This window comes from Triticum aestivum, chromosome 4A (assembly GCF_018294505.1).
Source record: "Triticum aestivum cultivar Chinese Spring chromosome 4A, IWGSC CS RefSeq v2.1, whole genome shotgun sequence".
NCBI classification, from domain to species: Eukaryota; Viridiplantae; Streptophyta; class Magnoliopsida; order Poales; family Poaceae; genus Triticum; species Triticum aestivum.
Window position 1 is genome coordinate 60278780 of NC_057803.1, and position 27322 is coordinate 60306101.

The window sequence follows — 27322 nt, forward strand, 5'->3', positions numbered from 1 at the left end:
TGGAGGCGCGATTGGCAGTCTCTCCGGGTATAGTCCGGCGAGGTCTCTTTGTCCTAAAGAGAGCACGAGTGTCAATCTGCCTCGAAGGTATAACACCTGGGATAAGGGGACGCGCCATACCTTTGTGCTGACGCCTTGGTCCGGACTGCACTTCTTTTCGGCCCACGGGGCCCTACGGCCCCTCGTTGGCTTGTCGCCGCAGGTTCGGCCTTCCGCCTTAAAAACCTCCCCTGCAAATTTCGGTTGCAATCAGGAAACTGAACACGAGTGGGCGGACACCTATTCGGGGTACTGGGATTAGCCCTGGGGCGTCAGGATTAGCCCTGGGTAATCGGCCGTAATGGCCACCAAGGCATTGTCCTCGCTCAATTGATGGAACACTCCATCAATTAGCTCCACAGATATGTCCGGATCCTCTTGAGAGGCCGGGTCGAGGGACCGTCTTGGGTCCTCGGGTTGTGGAGGAGGGTTGTTTATTTCCTTAACAGCCCGACGTAGTTCCTGCGTTAAAGTCGTCAGGCTGAATATTTAACAATGGGAATACAAAATGGATGGACAAGTAAATACGGCTGCTTACCCAGCTCGGGGGATTGTGCATGGAGAATCCACCCTGAGGGTTGACGCGAAGAAATTCCTCCTCTTCTCCCTTATACAAAGTGGACAAGATCTTTAGTAGAGCGGCAGCTGAATCCGGCCCCTTATGACCGTAGCAGGTGGCGTCATCCTCCCCGTTGAAGTCCCACATGGGGTGGCTTCTATACTGAAGCGGCTTCACCCCCCGCATAATGCATTCGGCCATAACCCCGATCATGGTTAGTCCAGAATGGGCTAACAATCTTATTCGGCCCATCAGGTAAATGATGTCCCTGTCACTTTCCCTCTGAGGGCTCCGTGGGCGCCAGCTTAGGCGCTTCTTTAAGGGAGCACTATTGAATGCAGGGAGGCCGATCCAGACAGGATCCGGCAGTGGGACGTCTTCTATATAGAACCATTCCGAGGGCCAGTCTTCGGACGCCTTCTTTGGGGTTCCGGACAGATATCCGGTCCCGGCGATGCGCCACACTTCGGCTCCGCCCACTTGATACATTGACCCCTTCTTGGAATGGGGCACGAGGCAAAATAGCTCCTTCCATAGTCCGAAATGAGCTTCAACACCCAAGAACAGCTCGCAGAGGGCTACAAAGCCCGCGATATGCAATACTGAGGCAGGCGTGAGATGATGTAGCTGGAGGCCGTAGAACTCCAGCAGCCCCCAGAGAAATGGATGGATTGGAAATCCGAGCCCCCTTATTAAGTAAGGGACAAGGCACACCCGCTCTCCTTTGGAGGGATTAGGGGCATTCTCTGCTTGCTCTCCGCCGTTGTAGACGGCAAGACCGGCTCGAACCGGGACCATATAGGCCGGGGAGAGAAATCCCTAGGTCTGGAGCGTCACTAGCTCGCTATGCGGGATGGAACATATCTCCCAATATCCGGGCTTAGGGCTGGAAGGGCGAGGGGAGGAGTTGCGACAGCTGGCCATGGTGGAATGGACCTTTGTTGGATGCGCTCTGATGAACACTCACAGAGGGGAGAAGGTGTGGATTGGATCTAAATCCTCATCCCCTTAAATAGGGCAGCTCATTTACGCGGCTAGGGGTGTGAATATAAAAACACTCAAACTTTTCATATTCGTTTGACATGTGGGAAGCGGCCATTATTGGGCGTAGAAGCCAAGGAGCGCAACATCTACAAGAAACAGGACTTTATTCAAACAGGTACACGGAATTTGGAGGAGAACCCGCCTTGCAATGCCGAACACAATCTGCGCGCCGGACTCATCGTCATTGAAGCCTGGTTCGGGGCTACTGAGGGAGTCCTAGATTAGGGGGTGTTCGGATAGCCGGACTATACCTTCAGCCGGACTCCTGGACTATGAAGATACAAGATTGAAGACTCCGTCCCGTGTCCGGAAGGGACTTTCCTTGGCGTGGAAGGCAAGCTTGGCGATACGGATATAAAGATCTCCTACCATTGTAACCGACTCTATGTAACCCTAACCCTATCCGGTGTCTATATAAACCGGAGGGTTTTAGTCTGTAGGACAACATACACATCAACAATCATACCATAGGCTAGCTTCTAGGGTTTAGCCTCCTCGATCTCGTGGTAGATCTACTCTTGTACTACCCATATCATCAATATTAATCAAGCAGGACGTAGGGTTTTACCTCCATCGAGAGGGCCCGAACCTAGGTAAAACTTCGTGTCCCTTGCCTCCTGTTACCATCCAGCCTAGACGCACAGTTCGGGACCCCCTACCCGAGATCCGCCGGTTTTGACACCGACAGTCTGTAACTCTACTAATTGGCTGTGAGGGACGGAACACTTCTCCCAATTGCCTGGCTTAGTGCTACGGGAGCGAGAGGAGGAGCTGCGATGGCCGGCCATGATGGGATGGGGTTTTTCCAGGCGCGCTCCTATGGATACTCGCTGTGGGAGGATGGTGTGATCTGGATCTGAGGATCCCCGTCTCTTTAAATAGGCGATTTACTCACTGGGTTAGGGTGCCAAATGTAAAAATGCCCCGACTTCTCACATTCGCTCGACACATGGAAGATAGGCATTATTAAGCACAGAAGCCAGGGAGTGCAACATTTATGGGAAGTCGAACACTACTCGACAGGTATTCGAAATTTGGAGAAGAACCCGCCTTGCAATGCCGAAGACAATCTGCGCGCCGGACTCATCGTCATTGAAGCCTCGTTCGGGGGCTATAGAGGGAGTCCTGGATTAGGGGGTCCTCGGACAGCCGGACTATATACTTTGGTTGGCTGTTGGACTATGAACATACAAGATTGAAGACTTCATCCCGTGTCCGGGTGGGACTCTCCTTTGCGTGGAAGGCAAGCTTGGCAGTTCGGATATGTAGATCTCCTCCCTTGTAATCGACTCTGTGTAACCCTATCCCCCTCCGGTGTCTATATAAACCGGAGGGTTTAGTCCGTAGGACAACAACAATCATAATCATAGGCTAGCTTCTAGGGTTTAGCCTCTATGATCTCGTGGTAGATCAACTCTTGTAATACTCATATCATCAAGATCAATCAAACAGGAAGTAGGGTATTACCTCCATCGAGAGGACCCGAACCTGGGTAAACATTGTGTCCCCTGCCTCCTGTTACCATCCGCCTTAGACGCACAGTTCGGGACCCCCTACCCGAGATCCGCCGGTTTTGACACCGACACCCGCCACGACTGGGGGCTTCTGTAAGTAGAAGATTATTATTATACCAAGCCATTATATGTCTCATTTGCAGATATACATCCTTTTTGCCATTATATGCACCTCCATGCCTTAAGTTTTTGCCAAGCTGGGTTGCCTCGCTCCTGTGCTTATGCCCTACGTTCCTGATTGTTCGGCTAGGTGATACGTCTCCAACGTACCTATAATTTTTTATTGTTCCATGCTATTATATTATGTGTTTTGGATGTTTAATGGGCTTTACTTTACCTTTTTATATCATGTTTGGGACTAACCTACTAACCAAAGGCCCAGTGCAAATTGCTGTTTTTTTGCCTATTTCAGTGTTTCGCAGAAAAGGAATATCAAACGGAATGAAACCTTCGGGAGAGTTATTTTTGGAACAAACATGATCCAGGAGACTTGGAGTGACCGTCAAGAAAGAAGCAAGGAGGCCACGAGGCAGGGGGCGCGCCCCCCACCCTCATGGGCCCCTCATAGCTCCACCAACGTACTTCTTCCTCCTATATATACCCATATACCCCAAAAACATCGAGGAGCACCACAAAACCCTATTTCCACTGCCGCAACCTTCTGTACCCAAGAGATCCCATCTTGGGGCCTTTTCGGAGCTCCGCCGGAGGGGGAATCGATCACGGAGGGCTTCTGCATCAACACCATAGCCTCTCCGATGATGTGTGAGTAGTTTACCACAGACCTTCGGGTCCATAGTTATTAGCTAGATGGCTTCTTCTCTCTCTTTGGATCCCAATACAAAGTTCTCCTCGATCTTCTTGGATATCTATTCAATGTAATTCTTTTGCGATGTGTTTGTCGAGATCCGATGAATTGTGGGTTTATGATCAAGATTATCTATGAAAAATATTTGATCCTTCTCTGAAATCTTTTATGTATGATTTGTTATCTTTGCAAGTCTCTTCGAATTATCAGTTTGGTTTGGCCTACTAGATTTATCTTTCTTGCAATGGGAGAAGTGCTTAGCTTTGGGTTCAATCTTGCGGTGTCCTTTCCCAGTGACAGCAGGGGCAACGAGGCATGTATTGTATTGTTGCCATCAAGGATAAAAAGATGGGGTTTATATCATATTGCTTGAGTTTATCCCTTTACATCATGTCATCTTGCCTAATGCGTTACTCTGTTCTTATGAACTTAATACTCTAGATGCATGCTGGATAGCGGTCGATGTGGGGAGTAATAGTAGTAGATGCAGAATTGTTTCGGTCTACTTGTCATGGACGTGATTCCTATATACATGATCATGCCTAGATATTCTCATAATTATGCACTTTTCTATCAATTGCTCGATAGTAAGTTGTTCACCCACCATAATACTTATGCTATCTTGAGAGAAGCCACTAGTGAAACCTATGGCCCCCGGGTCTATTTTCCATCATATAAGTTTCCAATCTATTTTACTTTCAATCTATATCATAAAAATACCCAAAATATTTATCTTATTATCTCTATCAGATCTCACTTTTGCAAGTGGCCATGAAGCGATTGACAACCCCTTTATCGCATTGGTTGCAAGGTTCTTATTTGTCTGTGTAGGTGCAAGGTGACTTGCGTGTAGTCTCCTGCTGGATTGATACCTTGGTTCTCAAAAACTGAGGAAAATACTTATGCTACTTTGCTGCATCACCATTTCCTCTTCAAGGGAAAACCAACACAGTGCTCAAGAGGTAGCACTAGGGCATAAAGGGAGCACCTCTGCGATTTTTACAACCGGGTCATCCGGACATGTACCTCAGACGGGTGAAGCCGAAATTCTTAAGGGAATAATTGGTCGGCACTAAAACGACTAATTGTTGCCGTATTGCAACCATCTTTAAGCACTTCGAGACGGTTTTTCCGTATTACGCACCACTTGCCCCGGCACGTGTAATCATAATATGTCGACCCAAGGAAAGGAACCTTTAACGGAAATATTTTCCTCGGAAGATGTTTCTTACATACGTAATATAACATACACCCCAAACTCGAATTTTTCGTCTGTTTGAGCACAATGACCGGGTTGCCTGGTTTCCGGAAAGATACTTCCTTTTGTCCTAAGTATCCGGAAACACTCCACCATTTTGGTCTAGAGGTTAAAGCCGAAATCCTGCGATGACAAAATCATTTCACATGTTCGGATCAAACCAAAGGCTGATCATAAATGTACATTGATACATTAAGTCAAAAACCTATTCCTTCTCTATTCCGTCTATAAGGCTGTCTAATCTACAGTCTTCCTGCGAATATTTCACAGTATCATTACTTGATCATAGACCCAATTTAAAGGTATTTCATTCCCATCTGGTCCCTGTGGTTCTACTCGGGCCATATGATTCGGGTCCAGTTTCGTGAAGCGTGTCTTCACCATGGCCCAGGCTTCTCGTGCACCTTCACGACAGGCAGATGTCTTCCATAGCTCGAACCGGCGCTAGGCACCTTTGAACAGGTTTGCCGGGCCCTCCATACTTTCTGGAGGGGTAACAGATGGCCATAACACTTTCACCATACTCCTCATGGCTTTCCAGGCCCGAGCATGCACGGCGGACAACTCCTTTAGCACGCCGCCTTGAAACCTGGACACGTCCTCCTCTGGCGGACCAGTTAACAGACCTGCCGCAATAAATTCATGATATTCCGCATTATGGACTAAACACAAGTACATATGGTGGTCCTGAATAAGAGGGGAGACATACTGAACATGCCGCCCTTCAGCTTTTCATTTTCCTTCCGAGCGGCTAATAGCTGAGCCTTCAAGCTCTCTATCTCTTCGGATTGTTTATCATTTTCCTCAAGTTTTTTCTCCCTAGACGCGCCTGTCACGGTCTCTTTCAATTCTGCTAGTTCGGCGGTGACTGCACTCAGTTGCGTCTGGTTTGTGTTGAGCTCCTGGGCTAGCATAGTGGTCTTTTCTTGCAGAAGCTGCAAAAATTATCGATCATTAAATCGGTTTGCTTCACCGTTTCAAGTCTCGGGGGCTACTGGCATATGGCCATGCAAATTGCATCAAATTTTGCATGTATATTCTTTGAGAATAGCTGAATGACTCCGGCAAGGCCGTCTCGAGCGGCTTAGGTATATGCATCTGTCGAACTCAGTGCGGCGAATTCTTGTTCGGACAAGGCCGAAGCACACATAGCCTCCTTTAATCGACGGTGATTCATCACGCTCTCCACTTCGGAATTCATGACTGATACGTCATCTGAATCCTCTTGAGGAGGCGGAATGGGAGTGGCATCGGTTCGCGTCCTAGTTGACGAGTCCGGCACCGGATTAGTGGACATTTGGCTAATCGGGCATTTTCCCACCGTCTGCCGCGTACTCCTCCTGAAGTCAATGATAAAAAGGGAGACTCTCAACAACCCATACTCGTGCCTAGGCATGCATTAAAGCAGACATACCTCTTGGAGGACTGTGAGGTCTTCGTTGTACTCGAGGAGATGCGGTCCCTATAGCGCGATCATGTTAAAATCCGGATCAGTACAACAGGTAAGGATGCAGATGAGGATCTCCTCTTAGGAAGCCTCTGGATACTCACGATGCAGAATGGGTAAAGGCGAGGGTAGTCGACGGTGATAGCCACTTCTGAACCATCAGGGCTCGCTTGATAGAATACCTCATCGTCGAATTCTATATATATGTCCGGATCCTCGCAAAGGCCAGGATCTTCATCGTGATTATGATCCTCTGGCTGGGGAGCGGGACAATGGATGTCCTCGGTCATCCTCCTCCATGACTGTTGGCGTCAACAATGAGCGAATTCGATTAGTGTCTGTAATGCAATAAAATAAGCACAAACGATCGAGATCTTACCCATTCAATAGGGGTGCACATGGAATAGGCCTCCCGACAGTTTAACCGGAGAAAATCTTCTTTTTCGCCCTTGTACAGATCAGCCAAAATTGAAGCCAGTTCGGCTGGGGTGTCTGGACCCTGCCGTCTGTAACGGGACGCGTCATCTTCTCCGTTGTAACACCATAAGGGAGTTACTCTGGATTGGAGAGGCTGAACGCACCTCTTTGTTGCAATCGCCATGGCCTCAACTATCGAGAGTTCGGTGTGGGCGAGCAGCTTGACCTTGCTGACCAACCTCTTTATCTCAGCGTTGCCCTCTTCCTTGGGACTTCAGGGATGCCAGTTGAGACGCTTCTTTAGAGGGGTGCTGGAAAATTCAGGGAGGCCGCGCCTGACTGGATCCGACAGTGGATCACCGTCCATATAGAACCATTCTGAAGACCACTGCGGGTATACCTCTTTAGGTGTTCCTACAAGGTAACCGGATCCGGCAATACGCTATACTTCAACACCGCCCACTTCAAATATGGAACCCCCTTGGTGGCGGGGAACGAGGCAGAAGAATTTCCTCCATAATCCAAAATGGGCCTCGATGCCTAGGAATAGCTCGCAGAGGGCAACAAAACCTGGGATGTGCAGAATCGAACCTGGGGTGAGGTTGTGCATTTGGATGCCATAAAATTCCAATAACCCCCAAAGGAAGGGATGGATTGGAAATCTCAGGCCCCACAACAAAAATGGGATGAAGCATACCCTCTCCTCCTTATTTGGGTTGGGGAAATTCTCAGCCATCGCGTCGTTGCCTATTGAATATAATCCCGCTCGAACGGGGACTAGATCTGGGAGGGGGAGGTAGTCCTGTGTGTGGAGCCGGCTTAGCTGAAGATGAGGCACGGAGCAACTCTGCCAATCACCCTCTTGAGGCCCATGGGGGTGCGAAGAGGCGTCTGGGGCGCCGACCATGACGGAAGGCTTTGTTTGTGGCTAGACTTGGTTGTTTTCCTTCTGCGCGATGTGAGATGGCATTTGGAAATCCATATCTCCTTATATAGATGTCATCCGAGCGTGGTGAAGGGCTTATTCGCGAAAAAACATGGACCATTTGTATTCACCCGACGCGCGAAAATCGAAGCGCCGACAGGGGGGTCGTAAAAGACATCGAGGTTATCGTCGGATTGTCATTGGTCTGGATTATAATGAAGAACCTGCCTTGCAAAGCCGAAGATATGGGCCGGATATTACGTCATCATTGAAGGTAAGTTCGGGGGCTACTAAGGGAGTCCTGGAATATGGGGTCCTCAGGTGTCCGGGCTGTGTAGCTTGGCCGGACTGATGGGCCATGAAGATACAAGATAGAAGGCCTTCCCCGATGTCTAGGTGGGACTCTCCTTTGCGTGGATGGCAAACTTAATGTCCATATATGTAGTTTCCTTTCCCTGTAAACCGAATTTGTACAAGCCTAGGCCCCTCCGGTGTTTATATAAACCGGAGGGTTTAGTCCGTAGAGGCTATCATAAATCATATAGGCTAGACATCTAGGGTTTAGACATTACGATCTCGAGGTAGATTGACTCTTGTAACCCCTATACTCATCAAAGTCAATCAAGCAGGAAGTAGGGTATTACCTCCATTAAGAGGGCCCGAACCTGGGTAAACATCGTGTCCACCTTGTCTCCTTTTACCCTCGATCCTCAGACGCATAGTTCGGGACCCCCTACCTGAGATCGGCCGGTTTTGACACCGACACCTCTCCAAACCTACTTTTATGAAAGAAAAATCATGAGATTGAACACTCTCCAAATATGTGGGATTATTTTTACCTAAAGTTGACACTCTTCCGAACCCACTTTCAGTATTATTGCAAATATTATTATCAATAATATATTCATCATGAGGCTTAAATAAACTTTCAAGATCATAAGAAGCATTATCACCCCAATCATGATCATTACAATAAGTAGTGTACATAACAAATTCATCATCCCCAAGCTTGTAGTTTTGTGTATCGTTCGCACAATTGACATTAATATAATTTATAATAATATCATTGCAATCATGCTTTACATTCAAGGACCTATCATGAATCACTTTATAAATTTCTTCTTTCGACACTTCATCACAATTTTTAGATTCATGATTTTCAAGCTAAACTTCATAGAGATAATCAAGTGCACTCAACTCATTAGCAGTTTGTTCATCATAATTGGATATTTTGAAGAGGTTAGCAAGTAGATGAGGATCTGCATCAATATTTTTTATCAAGCAAAGATACAAGCAAATAGAAGGCACATGGCAGCACAAGCAAAGATAACACACAAAATATTTTTGGTGTTTTGATTTTATGAGAAGTGAGGGAGATGAAAACAGGAGGCAAAGGTGAATAAAAAGTTGAGCAAGTAAATGATAGTTTGTGTATAGGTACTTGATAGGTTTTGATGATGTCTCCCCAGCAATGGCACCAGAAATTGTTCCTGCTACTTGCGAGCTGCATTGGGATTTTCCTCGAAGAGGAGAGGAGATGCATCACAATAGAGATAAGTGTTTCCCTCAGTGTGAACAAACGTATCAATCCAGTTGGAGAATCACGCAAAGCCTCGTGAATAGCACCATAACACACCAAAGCAAATACTTGCACCCAACTTGGGCAAGAGGGTTGCCAATCCCCTTGAACTCGTTATTTGCAAGGATCAAATCTTGTAGTGGTAGATGGATAAAATGTAAAGAAAAATAAAAGATATAAAGTTGCACCAAAGATATTTTGGTTATATATATATATATATATATATATATATATATATATATATATGATAAAGGTAGACCCAGGGGCCATAGTTTTCACTAGAGGCTTCTCTCTCGAACACATAGCATATGGTGGGTAAACAAATTACTATTGGGACATTGATAGAAAAGCACATAGTTATGAAGATATTCAAGACAATGATTATGTATATAGGCATCACGTCCAAGACAAGCAGACCGACTCCTGCCTGCATCTACTACTATTACTCCACCCATTGATCGCTGTCCAGCATGCATCTAGGGTATTATTAAGTTAATAAAAAATAGAGTAATGCCTTAAGCAATATGACATGATGTAGACAAAGTAAACTCAACTAATATGAATAAACCCCATCGTTTTACCCTTAATGACAACAATACAAACATGTGTCTTGTCCCTTTCTGTCACTACGGTAGAGCAGTGCAAGATTGAACCCATCACAAAGGACCTCTCCCACTGAAGATAAATCAATCTATTTGGCCAAACTAAATAGATAGATCAGAGAGAAATACAAAGCTATACTAATCATGCATAATAAAGTTCATAAAAGACTCCATTACTTATCATAAATATTAAGATCATAAACCCACAATTCATCAAATCCCAACAAACACACCACAAAAGAAGATTAAATCGGATAGATCTCCAAGAAAATTGAGGAGAACACTGTATTGAAGATCAAAGAGAGAGAACAAGCCATCTAGCTACTATCTATGGACCCGTAGGTCTGTGGTGAACTACTCACGCATCATCGGAAGGCAGCAAGGATGATGTAGAAGCCCTCCATGATCGATTCCCCCCTCCGACAGAGTTGAAGGAAATATGCCCTAGAGGCAATAATAAAGTTATTATTTATTTCCTTATATCATGATAAATGTTTATTATTCATGCTAGAATTGTATTAACCGGAAACGTAATACATGTGTGAATGCATAGACAAACAAAGTGTCACTAGTATGCCTCTACTTGACTAGCTCGTTGATCAAAGATGGTTATGTTTCCTAGCCATAGACATGAGTTGTCATTTGATTAATGGGATCACATCAGTAGGAGAATGATGTGATTGATTTGACCCATTCTGTTAGCTTAGCACTTGATCGTTTAGTATGTTGCTATTGCTTTCTTCATGACTTATACATGTTCCTATGACTATGAGATTATGCAACTCTTGTTTACCGGAGGAACACTTTGTGTGCTACCAAACGTCACAACGTAACTGGGTGATTATAAAGGTGCTCTACAGGTGTCTCCGAAGGTACTTGTTGAGTTGGCGTATTTTGAGATTAGGATTTTTCACTCCGATTGTCAGAGTGGTATCTTTGGGCCCTCTCGGTAATGCACATCACTATAAGCCTTGCAAGTGATGTCTACCACACAACCTTCTTCTTGTAGACGTTGTTGGGCCTCCAAGTGCAGAGGTTTGTAAGACAGTAGCAAATTTCCCTCAAGTGGATGACCTAAGGTTTATCAATCTGTAGGAGGCATAGGATGAAGATGGTCTCTCTCAAGCAACCCTGCAACCAAATAACAAAGTGTCTCTTGTGTCCCCAACACACCCAATACAATGGTAAATTGTATAGGTGCACTAGTTCGGCGAAGAGATGGTGATACAAGTGCAATATGGATAGTAGATAACAGTATTTGTAATCTGAAATTATAAAAACAGCAAGGTAACTAATGATAAAAGTGAGCATAAACGGTATTGCAATGCTAGGAAACAAGGCCTAGGGTTCATACTTTCGCTAGTGTAAGTTCCCTCAACAATACTAACATAATTGGATCACATACCTATCCCTCAACAAGCAACAAAGAGTCACTCCAAAGTCACTAATAGCGGAGAACAAACGAAGAGATTATGGTAGGGTACAAAACCACCTCAAAGTTATTCTTTCCAATCAATCCGTTGGGCTATTCCTATAAGTGTCACAAACAGCCCTAGAGTTCGTACTAGAATAACACCTTAAGACACAAATCAACCAAAACCCTAATGTCACCTAGATACTGATGTCTACTACACAACCTTCTTCTTGTAGATGTTGTTGGGCCTCCAAGTGCAGAGGTTTGTAGCACAGTAGCAAATTTCCCTCAAGTGGATGACCTAAGGTTTATCAATCCATAGGAGGCGTAGGATGAAGATGGTCTCTCTCAAGCAACCCTGCAACCAAATAACAAAGAGTCTCTTGTGTCCCCAACACCCAATACAATGGTAAATTATATAGGTGCACTAGTCCGGCGAAGAGATGGTGATACAAGTGGTATATGGATGGTAGATAAAGGTTTTTGTAATCTGAAAATATAAAAACAGCAAGGTAACTAATGATAAAAGTGAGCGTAAACGGTATTGCAATGCTAGGAAACAAGGCCTAGGGTTCATACTTTCACTAGTGCAAGTTCTCTCAACAATAATAACATAATTGGATCATATAGCTATCCCTCAACATGCAACAAAGAGTCACTCCAAAGTCACTAATAGCGGAGAACAAATGAAGAGATTATGGTAGGGTACGAAACCACCTCAAAGTTACTCTTTCTGATCGATCTATTCAAGAGTCCGTAGTAAAATAACATGAAGCTATTCTTTCCGTTCAATCTATCCTAGAGTTCGTACTAGAATAACACCTTAAGACACAAATCAACCAAAACCCTAATGTCACCTAGATACTCCAATGTCACCTCAAGTATCCGTGGGTATGATTATACGATATGCATCACACAATCTCAGATTCATCTATTCAAACCAACACAAAGTACTTCAAAGAGTGCCCCAAAGATTCTACCGGAGAGTCAAGACAAAAACGTGTGCCAACCCCTATGCATAGGTTCATGGGCGGAACCCGCAAGTTGATCAGCAAAACATACATCAAGTGGATCAATAGAATACCCCATTGTCACCACAGGTATCCCACGCAAGACATACAGCAAGTGTTCTCAAATCCTTAAAGACTCAATCTGATAAGATAACTTCAAAGGGAAAACTCAATCCATTACAAGAGAGTAGAGGGGGAGAAACATCATAGGATCAAAATATAATAGCAAAGCTCGCGATACATCAATATCGTAACACCTTAAGAACACGAGAGAGAGAGAGAGAGAGAGAGAGAGAGATCAAACACATAGCTACTAGTACATACCCTCAGCCCCGAGGGTGAACTACTCCCTCCTTGTCATGGAGAGCGCCGAGATGATGAAGATGGCCACCGGAGGAGGATTCCCCCTCCAGCAAGGTGCCAGAACGGGACTAGATTGGTTTTCGGTGGCTACGGAGCCTTCTGGCGGCGGAACTCCCGATCTATTGTGCTCCCCAGAGTTTTTAGTGTATATGGGTATATATGGGAGGAAGAAGTACGTCGGTGGACCTCCGGGCTGTCCACGAGGCAGGGGGCGCGCCCCCCACCCTCGTGGGCAGCCCGGGACTCTCCTGGTCCAACTCCGATACTCCGTGGGCTTCTTCTGGTCCAAAAATAAGTTCCGTGAAGTTTCAGATCAATTGGACTACGTTTGATTTTCCTTTTCTGCGATACTCTAAAACAAGGAAAAAACAGAGACTGGCACTGGGCTCTAGGTTAATAGGTTAGTCCCAAAAATCATATAAAATAGCATATAAATGCATATAAAACATCCAAGGTTGATAATATAATAGCATGGAACAATAAAAAATTATAGATACGTTGGAGACGTATTAGCATCCCCAAGCTTAATTCCTGCTCATCCTCGAGTAGGTAAATGATAAAAATAGAATTTTTGATGTGGAATGCTACCTAACATATTCATCATGTATTTGTCTTTATTGTAGCAAGAATATTCAGATCCATAAGATTCAAGACAAAAGTTTAATATTGACATAAAAACAATAATACTTCAAGCATACTAACTAAGCAATCATGTCTTCTCAAAATAACATGGCCAAAGAATTTCATCCCTACAAAATCATATAGTTTGGTCATGCTCCATTTTCATCACACAAGAATGCTCTCATCATGCACAACCCCAATGACAAGCCAAGAAATTGTTTCATACTTTAGTAATCTCAAACTTTTTTCAACTTCCACGCAATACATGAGCGTGAGCCATGGATATAGCACTATGGGTGGAATAGAATATAATGAGGGGGTTATGAGGAGAGGACAAAAAAGGGAGAAAGTATCACATCAACGTGGCTAATCAATGAGCTATGGAGATGCCCAGCAATTGATGTTAATGCAAGGAGTAGGGATTGCCATGCAACGGATGCACTAGAGCTATAAGTATATGAAAGCTCAAAAAGAAACTAAGTGGGTGTGCATCCAACTTGCTTGCTCACGAAGACCTAGGGCATTTTGAGGAAGCCCATCATTGGAATATACAAGCCAACTTCTATAATGAAAGATTCCCACTAGTATATGAAAGTGACAATATAGGAGACTCTCTATCATGAAGATTATGGTGTTACTTTGAAGCACACGTGTGGTAAAAGGATAGTAGCATTGTCCCTTCTCTCTTTTTCTCTCTTTTTTTTATTTTTTATTTGGGCCTTCTCTTTTTTTATGGCCTTCTCTTTTTTTATGGCCTTTCTCTTCTTTTTTTCCTCACTTGGGACAATGCTCTAAAAATGATGATCATCACACTTCTATTTACTTACAACTCAAGAATTACAACTCGATACTTAGAACAAGATATGACTCTATATGAATGCCTCCAGCGGTGTACCGGGATTGCGATGAATCAAGAGTGACATGTATGAAAGGATTATGAATGGTGGCTTTGCCACAAATACTATGTCAACTACATGATCATGCAAAGCAATATGACAATGATGAACGTGTCATGATAAATGGAACGGTGGAAAGTTGCATGGCAATATATCTCGGAATGGCTATGGGAATGCCATAATAGGTAGGTATGGTGGATGTTTCGAGGAAGATATAAGGAGGTTTATGTGTGATAGAGCGTATCATATCACGGGGTTTGGATGCACAGGCGAAGTTTGCACCAACTCTCAATGTGAGAAAGGGCAATGCACGATACCGAAGAGGCTAGCAATGATGGAAGGGTAAGAGTGCATATAATCCATGGACTCAACATTAGTCATAAAGAACTCACATACTTATTGCAAAAATCTACAAGTCATCAAAAACCAAGCATTACGCGCATGCTCCTAGGGGGGTAGATTGGTAGGAAAAGACCATCGCTCGTCCCCGACCGCCACTCATAAGGAAGACAATCAAATAACACCTCATGTTTCAAATTTGTTACACAACGGTTACCATACGTGCATGCGACAGGACTTGCAAACTTCAACACAAGTATTCCTCAAATTGACAACTACCCAACTAGCCAACTTTGATATCACTATATCCATATCTCAAAACAATCATCAAGTATCAAACTTCTCTTAGTATTCAATGCACTTATATGAAAGTTTTTATTATATCCATCTTGGATGCCCATCATATTAGGACTAGTTTCATAACAAAAGAAAACTACCATGCTGTTCTAAATGACTCTCAAAATAATATAAGTGAATCATGAGATCAATTATTTCTATAAAATAAAACCACCACCGTGCTCTAAAAGGATATAAGTGAAGCACTAGAGCAACGACAAACTACTCCGAAAGATATAAGTGAAGATCAATGAGTAGTTGAATAATTATGCAACTATGTGAAGACTCTCTAACATTTAAGAATTTCATATCTTGGTATTTTATTCAAACAGCAAGCAAAACTAAATAAAATAAAATGACGCTCCAAGCAAAACACATATCATGTCGCGAATAAAAATATAGCTCCAAGTAAAGTTACCGACGAACGAAGACGAAAGACGGGATGCCTTCCGGGGCATCCCCAAGCTTAGGATCTTGGTTGTCCTTGAATATTACCTTGTGGTGCCTTGGGCATCCACAAGCTTAGGCTCTTGCCACTCCTTATTCCATAGTCCATCGAATCTTTACCCAAAACTTGAAAACTTCACAACACAAAACTTAACAGAAGCTATTCTTTTCGTTCAATCTATCCTAGAGTTCGTACTAGAATAACACCTTAAGACACAAATCAACCAAAAACCTAATGTCACCTAGATACTCCAATGTCACCTCAAGTATCCGTGGGTATCATTATATGATATGCATCACACAATCTCAGATTCATCTATCCAAACCAACACAAAGTACTTCAAAGAGTGCCCCAAAGATTCTACCGGAGAGTCAAGACGAAAACGTGTGCCAACCCCTATGCATAGGTTCATGGGCGGAACCCGCAACTTGATCACCAAAACATACATCAAGTGGATCAATAGAATACCCCATTGTCACCACGGGTATCCCACGCAAGACATACATCAAGTGTTCTCATATCCTTAAAGACTCAATCCGATAAGATAACTTCAAAGGGAAAACTCAATCCATTACAAGAGAGTAGAGGGGGAGAAACATCATAGGATCAAAATATAATAGCAAAGCTCACGATACATCAAGATCGTAACACCTCAAGAACACGAGAGAGAGAGATCAAACACATAGCTACTGGTACATACCCTCAGCCCCGAGGGTGAACTACTCCCTACTCGTCATGGAGAGCGCCGGGATGATGAAGATGTCCACCGGAGAAGGATTCCCCCTCCGGCAGGGTGCCGGAACGGGTCTAGATTGGTTTTCGGTGGCTACGGAGGCTTCTGGCGGTGGAACTCCCGATCTATTGTGCTCCCCGAAGTTTTTAGGGTATATGGGTATATATGGGAGGAAGAAGTATGTTGGAGGACCTCCGGGCTGTCCATGAGGCAGGGGGGCGCGCTTAGGGGGTGGGCGTGCCCCCACCTGCGGGGGTAGCCCGGGACTCTCCTGGTCCAACTCCTATACTCCGTGGGCTTCTTCTGGTCCAAAAATAAGTTCCGTGAAGTTTCAGGTCAATTGGACTCTGTTTGATTTTCTTTTTCTACGATACTCTAAAACAAGGAAAAAACAGTAACTGGCACTGGGCTCTAGCTTAATAGGTTAGTCCCAAAAATCATATAAAATAGCATATACATGCATATAAATCATCCAAGGTTGATAATATAATAGCATGGAACAATCAAAAATTATAGATACGTTGGAGACGTACCAGCAAGCAATGTGACTAATGAGTTAGTTGCAGAATGATGCATTACGGAACGAGTAAAGAGACTTTCCGGTAAAGAGATTGAACTAGGTATTGAGATACCGACGATCGAATCTTGGGCAAGTAACATACCGATGACAAAGGGAACAACGTATGTTGTTATGCGGTTTGACCAATAAAGATCTTCGTAGAATATGTAGGAGCCAATATGAGCATCCATGTTCTGCTATTGGTTATTGACCAGAGACGTGTCTCGGTCATGTGTACATAGTTCTCGAACCCATAGGGTCCGCACGCTTAAAGTTTGGTGACGATCGATAATATGAGTTTTTGTGTTTTGATGTACTGAAGGTAGTTCGGAGTCCCGGATATGATCACGGACATGACGAGGAGTCTCAAAATGGTCGAGACGTAAAGATCGATATATTGGACGACTTTATTCGGACAACGGAAGTGTTCCGAGTGGTTTCGGATAAAAACCAAAGTACCGGGGGGTTACCGGAACCCCTCGGGGACTTAATTGGGCCTCATGGGCCTTAGTGGGAGAAGAGGAGGGGTGGCCAGGGCAGCCGCGCGCCCCCTCCCCCTCTAGTCCAAATTGGACAAGGAGGGGGTGGCGCCCCCCTTTTTCCTACCCCTCATTTCTCCCTTCCTTCTCTTTCCTACTCCAACAAGGAAAAGAAGGAGTCCTACTCCTGGTAGGAGTAGGACTCCTTCCCTGGCGTGCCCTCCTCCTGGACGGCCGCCTCCCCCCTTGCTCCTTTATATACGGGGGCAGGGGCACCCTAGAACACACAAGTTGATCAGTTGATCTATTCCAGCCGTGTGCGGTGCCCCCCTGCACCATATTCCACCTTGGTTATATCGTAGCGGTGCTTGGCGAAGCCCTGTGTTGGTAGCAACATCATCACTGTCATCACGCCATCATGCTGTTGAAACTCTCATGTGAAGCTTTGCTGGATCGGAGCTCGCGGGACGTTATCGAGTTGAACGTGTGCAGAACTCGGAGGTGTCGTGCGTTCGGTACTTGGATCGGTTGGATCATGAAGATGCACAACCACATCAACCGCGTTGTGCTAACGCTTCCGCATTTGGTCTATGAGGGTACGTGCACACACTCTCCCCTCTCGTTGCTATGCATCACCATGATCCTATGTGTGCGTAGGAAATCTTTTGAAATTACTGCGTTCCCCAACAGTGGCATCCGAGCCAGGTTTTATGCGTAGATGTTATATGCACGAGTAGAACACAAGTGAGTTGTGGGCGATACAAGTCATGCTGCTTACCAGCATGTCATACTTTGGTTCGGCGGTATTGTTGGATGAAGCGGCCCGAACCGACATTACGCATACGCTTATGTGAGACTGGTTCTACTGACGTGCTTTGCACACAGGTGGCTGGCGGGTGTCGGTTTCTCCAACTTTAGTTGAACCAAGTGTGGCTACGCCCGGTCCTTGAGAAGGTTAAAACAACACTAACTTGACGAACTATCGTTGTGGTTTTGATGCATAGGTAAGAACGGTTCTTGCTCAGCTCGTAGCAGCCACGTAAAACTTGCAACAACAAAGTAGAGGACATCTTACTTGTTTTTGCAGGGCATGTTGTGATGTGATATGGTCAAGACATGATGCTATATTTATTGTATGAGATGATCATGTTTTGTAACGGAGTTATCGGCAACTGGCAGGAGCCATATGGTTGTCACTTTATTGTATGCAATGCAATCGCCCTGTAATTGCTTTACTTTATCACTAAGCGGTAGCGATAGTCGTAGAAGCAATAGTTAGCGAGACGACAACGATGCTATGAGGTGTCGCGCCAGTGACAATGGTGATCATGATGGTGCTTCAGAGATGGAGATCACAAGCACAAGATGATGATGGCCATATCATATCACTTATATTGATTGCATGTGATGTTTATCCTTTATGCATCTTATTCTGCTTTGTTTGACAGTAGCATTATAAGATGATCGCTCACTAAATTTCAAGATAAAAGTGTTCTCCCCGAGTATGCACCGTTGCCAAAGTTCGTCGTGTCGAGACACCACATGATGATCGGGTGTGATAAGCTCTACTTTCATCTACAATGAGTGCAAGCCAGTTTTGCACACGCAGAATACTCAGGTTAAACTTGACGAGCCTAGCATATGCAGATATGGCCTTGGAACACTGAGACCGAAAGGTCGAGCATGAATCATATAGTAGATATGATCAACATAGTGATGTTCACCATTGAAAACTACTCCATTTCACGTGATGATCGGTTATGGTTTGGTTGTTATGGATCACGTGATCACTTAGATTAGATGATTAGAGGCATGTCTATCTAAGTGGGAGTTCTTAAGTAATATGATTAGTTGAACTTAAATTTATCATGAACTTAGTACCTGATAGTATTTGGCTTGTCTATGTTGATTGTAGATAGATGGCCCATGCTATTGTTCCGTTGAATTTTAATGTGTTCCTTGAGAAAGCAAAGTTGAAAGATGATGGTAGCAATTACACGGACTGGGTCCGTAACTTGAGGATTATCCTCATTGCTGCACAAAAGAATTACGTCCTGGAAGCACTGCTGGGTGCCAGGCCTGCTGCGGATGTTGTTGATGACGTTAAGAATGTCTGGTAGAGTAAAGCTAATGACTACTCGATAGTTCAGTGTGCCATGCTTTACGGCTTAGAACCGGGACTTCAACGATGTTTTGAACGTCATGGAGCATATGAGATGTTCCAGGAGTTGAAGTTAATATTTCAAGTAAATGCCTAGACTGAGAGATATGAAGTCTCCAATAAGTTCTATAGCTGCAAGATGGAGGAGAATAGTTCTGTCAGTGAACATATACTCAAAATGTCTGGGTATCATAATCACTTGACTCAATTGGGAGTTAATCTTCCTATTGATAGTGTCATTGACAGAGTTCTTCAATCACTGCCACCAAGCTACAAAAGCTTTGTGATGAACTATAATATGCAAGGGATGAATAAGACAATTCCCGAGCTCTTGGCAATGCTAAAGGTAGTGGAGGTAGAAATCAAGAAGGAGCATCAAGTGTTGATGGTCAACAAGACCACCAGTTTCAAGAAAAAGGGCAAAGGGAAGAAGAAGGGTAACCTCAAGAATAACAGCAAACAAGTTGCTGCTCAGGAGAAGAAACCCAAGTCTAGACCTAAGCCTGAGACTGCGTGCTTCTACTGCAAACACACTGGTCACTGGAAGCGGAACTGCCCCAAGTATTTGGCGGATAAGAAGGATGGCAAGGTGAACAAAGGTATATGTGAAATACATGTTATTGATGTGTACCTTACCAGAGCTCACAGTAGCACCTGGGTATTTGATAATGGTTCTGTTGCTAATATTTGCAACTCGAAACAGGGACTACGGATTAAGTGAAGACTGGCTAAGGACGAGGTGACGATGCGCGTGGGAAATGGTTCCAAAGTCGATGTGATCGTCGTCGGCACGCTACCTCTACATCTACCTTCGGGATTAGTTTTAGACCTAAATAATTGTTATTTGGTGCCAGCGTTAAGCATGAACATTATATCTGGATCTTGTTTGATGCGAGGCGGTTATTCATTTAAATCTGAGAATAATGGTTGTTCTATTTAAATGAATAATATCTTTTATGGTCATGCACCCTTGAAGAGTGGTCTATTTTTGTTGAATCTCGATAGTAGTGATACACATATTCATAATGTTGAAGCCAAAAGATGCAGAGTTGATAATGATAGTGCAACTTATTTGTGGCACTGCCGTTTAGGTCATATTGGTATAAAACGCATGAAGAAACTCCATGCTGATGGACTTTTTGAATCACTTGATTATGAATCACTTGGTACTTGCGAACCATGCCTTATGGGCAAGATAACTAAAACGCCGTTCTCCGGAACTATGGAGCGAGGAACAGATTTGTTAGAAATCATACATACTGATGTATGTGGTCCGATGAATATTGAGGCTCGCGGCGGGTATCGTTATTTTCTCACCTTCATAGATGATTTGAGCAGATATGGGTATATCTACTTAATGAAACATAAGTCTGAAACATTTGAAAAGTTCAAAGAATTTCAGAGCGAAGTGGAAAATCATCGTAACAAGAAAATAAAGTTTCTATGATCTGATCATGGAGGAGAATATTTGAGTTATGAGTTTGGTCTACATTTGAAACAATGCGGAATAGTTTCGCAACTAATGCCACCCGGAATACCACAGCGTAATGGTGTGTCCGAACGTCGTAATCATACTTTACTAGATATGGTATGATATATGATGTCTCTTACTGATTTACCGCTATTGTTTTGGGGTTATGCTTTAGAGACGGCTGCATTCACATTAAATAGGGCACCATCAAAATCCGTTGAGACGACGCCTTATGAACTATGGTTTGGCAAGAAACCAAAGTTGTCGTTTCTTAAAGTTTGGGGCTGCGATGCTTATGTGAAAAAGCTTCAACCTGATAAGCTCGAACCCAAATGGGAGAAATGTGTCTTCATAGGATACCCAAAGGAAACTGTTGGGTACACCTTCTATCACAGATCGGAAGGCAAGACATATGTTGCTACGCATGGATCCTTTCTAGATAAGGAGTTTCTCTCAAAAGAAGTGAGTGGGAGGAAAGTAGAACTTGATGAGGTAACTGTACCTGCTCCCTTATTGGAAAGTAGTTCATCACAGAAACCGGTTCCTGTGACACCTACACCAATTAGTGAGGAAGCTAATGATGATGATCATGAAACTTCAGATCAAGTTACTACCGAACCTCGTAGGTCAACCAGAGTAAGATCCGCACCAGAGTGGTACAGTAATCTTGTTCTGGAGGTCATGTTGCTAGACCATGATGAACCTACGAACTATGAGGAAGCGATGATGAGCCTAGATTCCGCAAAAAGGCTTGAGGCCATGAAATCTAAGATGGGATCCATGTATGAGAAAAAAGTGTGGACTTTGGTTGACTTGCCCGGCAAGCCATCGTGAATAAATGGATTTTCAAGAAGACAGACATTGATGGTAATGTTACTGTCTACAAAGCTCGACTTGTTGTGAAAGGTTTTTGACAAGTTCAAGGAGTTGACTACGATGAGACCTTCTCACCTGTAGCGATGCTTAAGTCTGTCTGAATCATGTTAGCTATTGCCGCATTTTATGATTATGAAATTTGGCAAATGGATGTAAAGACTGCATTCCTGAATGGATTTCTAGAAGAAGAGTTGTATATGATGCAACCTGAAGGTTTTATCGATCCAAAAGGTGCTAACAAAGTGTGCAAGCTCTAGCGATCCATTTATGGACTGGTGCAAGCCTCTTGGACTTGGAATAAACGTTTTGATAGTGTGATCAAAGCATATGGTTTTATACATGTCGGCGTTCTGGGAACGGGGGTCCCCAGACTTGCCTGTCTGCGGCCTGCGGCGTGGCTCAAAAGGGGGCCCAGCACGGCCCATCTTCACCAGCACAAACCCAAGACCCTCGCGAGGGGCCAAGCCTCACGAGGCGGACGACGCGAAGCTTCCTTAGGCACGGCCTCGTCAGGCTGGCTCACGAGGAGGCGGAGAGATCAAGGCGGGGTACCTCACGAGGAGCCCGTGACACAAGCCATGACGACTCAGGGCGCCAGGCTGGTGCCAGCCCGCGCAGCGTCCTCCTTTCCTCTTTGGTGCAAAGGGGGCAAGCGCAGCCACGGAGTACCGAGGCATCAGGCAAAGATTGCCATTTCGGTGCAATGAGACCAAGACCAGGAGGACTACGAGACGGAGGTCACCTTGGAGCCCAAGACGGTGTCATCACCAGAGCTTTGCGCAGGCGAAGACTACTTTTGTCAGGATAGCTGATACTTGCTGTCCTCCTTCAAATTAGCCCGCCATTGTTGGCTCCCTTCCCGCTCAATATTTGGGAAGAGGACCAGGGCCTCTATAAATAGGACCAGCCACCCACACAGCAAAGGGAGACGTCAGGGAGAGAGAGAGAGAGAGAAAGAAAGGTGGTTGAACTCCTCCCAGTAGTTCATCGCCTCAGCCAAGAACAGACCCTCGTGAGGCTGTTCTTCCTTGTATTGTTCATCATCACCAGCCCAAGAGGCAATCCACACACCACACACTGGAGTAGGGTATTACACCACAACGGTGGCCCGAACCAGTATAAACCCTGTGTCTCTTGTGTTGTTCTTTCCTTAGTTTAGATCTTAGCATGGCGGAGGGGTGCAGGTAGGTAGGAGGCGAAATCTCCGCGCGCACCCCAGTGTTCGAACCTCAAGGGTCCGGCGGAACCCAAAATCCGACATTTGGCGCGCCAGGTAGGGGTGCGCCGGAATTCGTCTTCCACCGCCCCGTTCTCCTCCGACCGTCACGCCCATGTCTGACGCTCATCGGGCCCGCGCCGAGTGCCGGGCCGCACTCGCTTCCCGCGTCACCCAGACGGCCCCTGTCGGCGAGCATCCACGCCGCTCCCCGTCACCTGCCGTCAACGCCGCCACCGGCCCGGCGGGGGACGAGCGGCAAGCATCGTCCCAGCATCCGTCCGTGCGGCAAGACGGCCGCACCGCAACCCCCTCGCTCGCCCCAGCTGGATCTTCGTCCCGCGCGCTCCGCGCGCCCATGGAGGCTCGGGCTACACTCATCGCGGCAAACGAGCTCCTGCGCTACCGTCCCGTCGACGACGTCTACGAAGAATGGCTCGACCGCGTCGCCGAGCTCGTCCGCGCTGTAGGGGGCTCTTCCGCGCCGTCCGTTCCGCTGCACCGCACCCCGCCCCGCATGGGCGAAGAGGCTCCGGCGGCGCCCCGGCCGCCTCCTTCTCAAGAAGACGCCATGGCTCCAAGGCGCATGGCCCCTGGGCGGAACCTGCTCCGTCAGGTGCCAGCGCAGCAAGAACAGAGCTGCCAAGAAGTCCCTCGCCCGCCATAAGCTGCCCGGGCGCTCCTTGTTCCAGCACGTCGCGACCATCCCCCTGCTCCAGCGCGTGGGCACATGCAAGACCAGGCTCTCCATCACCTAAGGCCTCCCGTGGCCACAGCAGGCTGCCGTGCCTACACCACCGAACTACGTATCGTCGCGTGGCCCGGCAAGTTCAAACCAGACCTGCCTTCTCGCTACGACGGCATGGCCGACCCTGCGGAGTTCCTCCAGCTCTACGAGCTGGCCATCAAAGCTGCCAACGGAGATGAGAAGGTCATGGCGAACTGGTTTCCAATGGCGCTCAAGGACGGGGCCCGCACCTAGCTCATGAACCTGGCTCCAGGCACAATCTCCTCCTGGGAAGAGATGCGCACCCGCTTCATCGCCAACTTCCAAGGTACTCGCGACCGGCCCCCGCCGTGAGCGACATGCGCCGCATCAAGCAACAATCCGGGGAGACCCTGCAAAAGTACATCCAGCGCTTCAACAACGCACGCCTCAAGATCCCTAAGGTGATTGAGGAGGCCATCATCTTAGCTTTCTCCGACGGAGTGCGCGACGTCAAGATGAAGGAGGAGCTGGCGATGCATGAAGACCTGTGCACTTCCTTGGAGCTGTTCAACTTGGCAAACAAGTGCGCCAGGGCTGAGGAGGGGCGTCTCTCCCTCCTCGAGCTGCCTGCCGCAGACCCAGAAGAGAAGAAGCTCAAGGCCAAGGATGTGAAGCGCAAGGGGGCTGCAGTGCTCGCGGCAGAACCAGACACCAAGCGGGGCAGAGATCAGCCCGAACCTCCCAAGGGCAGCCGGTACTGTGAGCATAATTGGTTTGGTGCCAAAAATAGGCATGCCAATGTTTTGCATTGTGCCAAATATTCGCTACTACTTGGTTGGTTACCGAGTTTTCTTGCCTATCTCACATAAAGTTGCCTATATTCGGCAAGTCTTGGTATTGCCAATATTTGGCAATTCCAACATTTGGCTAGCCAAATATTGGCAGCAAACCAATCATGCTCTGTGTGTACCACGACCACCACACCCACAACACCAACGAATGCCAAGAACTCCGGGCCGTGCGTGAAGGAAGGATCGGCCGTCGCCCCGACCGCGGTGACCGGGGCTACGGTCGAGGAGGAGGAAGAAACGCAGGACGCTGGGAAGACCGTGGGCCACGCCAAGGGTGGCGCGATCAACCTCGCGAGGATCGCTGGCAAGACCCGCCTCGCGAGAGAGGATGGAGAGATCAGCCTCGCGAGGAAGACTGGAGGGATCAGCCTCGCGAGGATCGCCCGCTAGGCAACGCAGGCCTCCCACCGCTGCCGCCGCAGCCAAGGAGAAACGAGGACCGCCATCAGGACGAGGAGGCTGTGGGCTTCCAGGAGCCACGCGCGATCGCCTCATCCTGGGCGGAGCTCAAGCCCCAGCCTCTCAGCGCATCTTCAAGCAGTTCGCCCGTGAAGTGAACGCAGTACTCCCCAGACTCGAAGCCACACGCCCTCTCAGGTGGTCGGTGTGCGCCATCACGTTCAGCTCAGCAGATCAGCTCAAGTGTGCGGCAACAGCCAGAGTCCTCCCGATGCTTTATTCCCCAATCATCAGCAATGTGGTGGTCACCAAGACCCTCATCGATGGCGGGGCAGGGCTCAACGTCCTGTCCGTGGAGACGTTCAACAACCTCCAAGTGCCCTACAGCCAGCTTCAGCCAACCAAGCCCTTCTTCGGCATCACTGACGGCTCCACGGTCCCGATTGGGCAGGTCCGCCTCCCTGTCACCTTCGGGGCACGCGAAAACTACCGCACCGAGCTCATCGACTTCAACGTCGCTCACATTCGCCTGCCGTACAACGCCATCCTTGGGTACCCAGCGCTGGCCAAGTTCATGGCCGTGACTCACCACGGCTACAACGTCCTCAAGATGCCAGGAAGTGGCGGAGTCATCACGGTGCCCTGTGAAGAGAAGGATGCGGTGTGTTCCCTGGAACGAGCCTTTCAGGCCGCATCACTGGAAGACCCGGATCGCGGAAGCAGGAGGCTTCCCGAGACCGCCCCCAGGAAGAAGAAGACATCATCCGACCCGGCCCCTCAGGAGGCAGGCCCCTCAGGGCCCGCGCCTGCCCAGGGGGAGCCTCCCTCCATCGCATAGGAAAGCGCACCCGGCGCCCTCCTCAGGCAGGGCTCGGGGGCTCTCCCCTGGAGGGCCACCGACCTAGCCAGAGTCACGAGGGAGGCGCTTGGGCACCACATGGAGGCGTGTTTTGAAGCACGTTTCCCTCCAGAAGGAGCAAGGCAAGGAGATCCAGACCCACAGGAGTTCGTCAGCAAGGCCATTCAAGAGCTACAGGAGTCAAGAGTCATGAGACGCGCCCGCCGCCTACCAGTAGTGGCCCCCCATCCAGGCGAGGATGGTGGGCTGCGCGTCTGCATCGACATACCAGGGCTCAACCGAGTCGTCTCTCTGGAGCGCCTCTGGCCCTCGCGAGTGGGGCGCTGCGGAGGTCCACCCCACAGCTACGTTCGCATGCCTTACGGCTTGCCGAACGCGGCTGACGTGTACCAGCGCCTCATGAGGGGCATCACGGAGGCACGAGAGGTCAGGCGGTCCACAGCCCTGGCAGAGATGGAGATGGCCCGCGAGGAGCCGCCAGCGCCTTCGGAGCCTCCCGAGGCCCCTGGGCCTGGGGGCTCATGAGGATCGGCTCCCGCAGCCCCCCGAGCCTGCTACACCAACACCCCTTCGTCCTCAACATCATCAGGTGACATCTTTCGAGTTTTACTTCCAGCTGGGAGCGCCCCCAGGGCTGCATTATTCCCAGGCCGCGTGGGTTCGTCCCTGCGGCGTGTATCCCTTTTATTTCGTGTCGATTAGCTTACCTTGTTGGGGGTGCCCCTCAGGCTGCATGATCCCCAAGCCCCTCGGGCCAGGCCCAGTGGCATGTATCCCATTTGCATTTATTTCCGATTATGCGTTAGACCCACCATGCTTGATTATTTGATGCTGGTCTGCGGCACCTCTTCTCCTCCATGCCGACTACTTGCACGTTAAAGGGGGGGCACCTGAGCATCGCGACTCAGGGCTCTTACTGGCTCTCCAGCCCTCACCCTCTGGCCTTGTCCATGGCATCGCGACCTGGCATACCAGCGACGGCTGAGACCAGCTCAAGGGCCGGGACCCGAGGACATAGAGTGCCGACATCTAACCAAATTTGCAGGGACACATCACAAGATAAGGCCCAGTGCCAGGCGCAACCCGCCTAGAGGTAGGGCCCCTGAGTCCCGCGCTGGCTCACGGGTGCCCAGATACACCTCGCCAGGCCCTACCGTGCCAGCCACGTGTCAGGGCAGGGCTGTACACGCCCCGGGGGCTCCTCCCGGAGGGGGGCCCCCTCCCACGTACCAGTGGAAGCACCATGCTCCGCGCTGGCTGACGACACTGCCGAGGAGCGGCTATGCCCGTACACATACGGTAGCACTATGCTCCGCGCTGGTGATAAACAACTGAGGGTGGCCCCCGGGCCGCATCAACCTCAGGGAGCCGAGAGCTCAGTGTCTAGCCT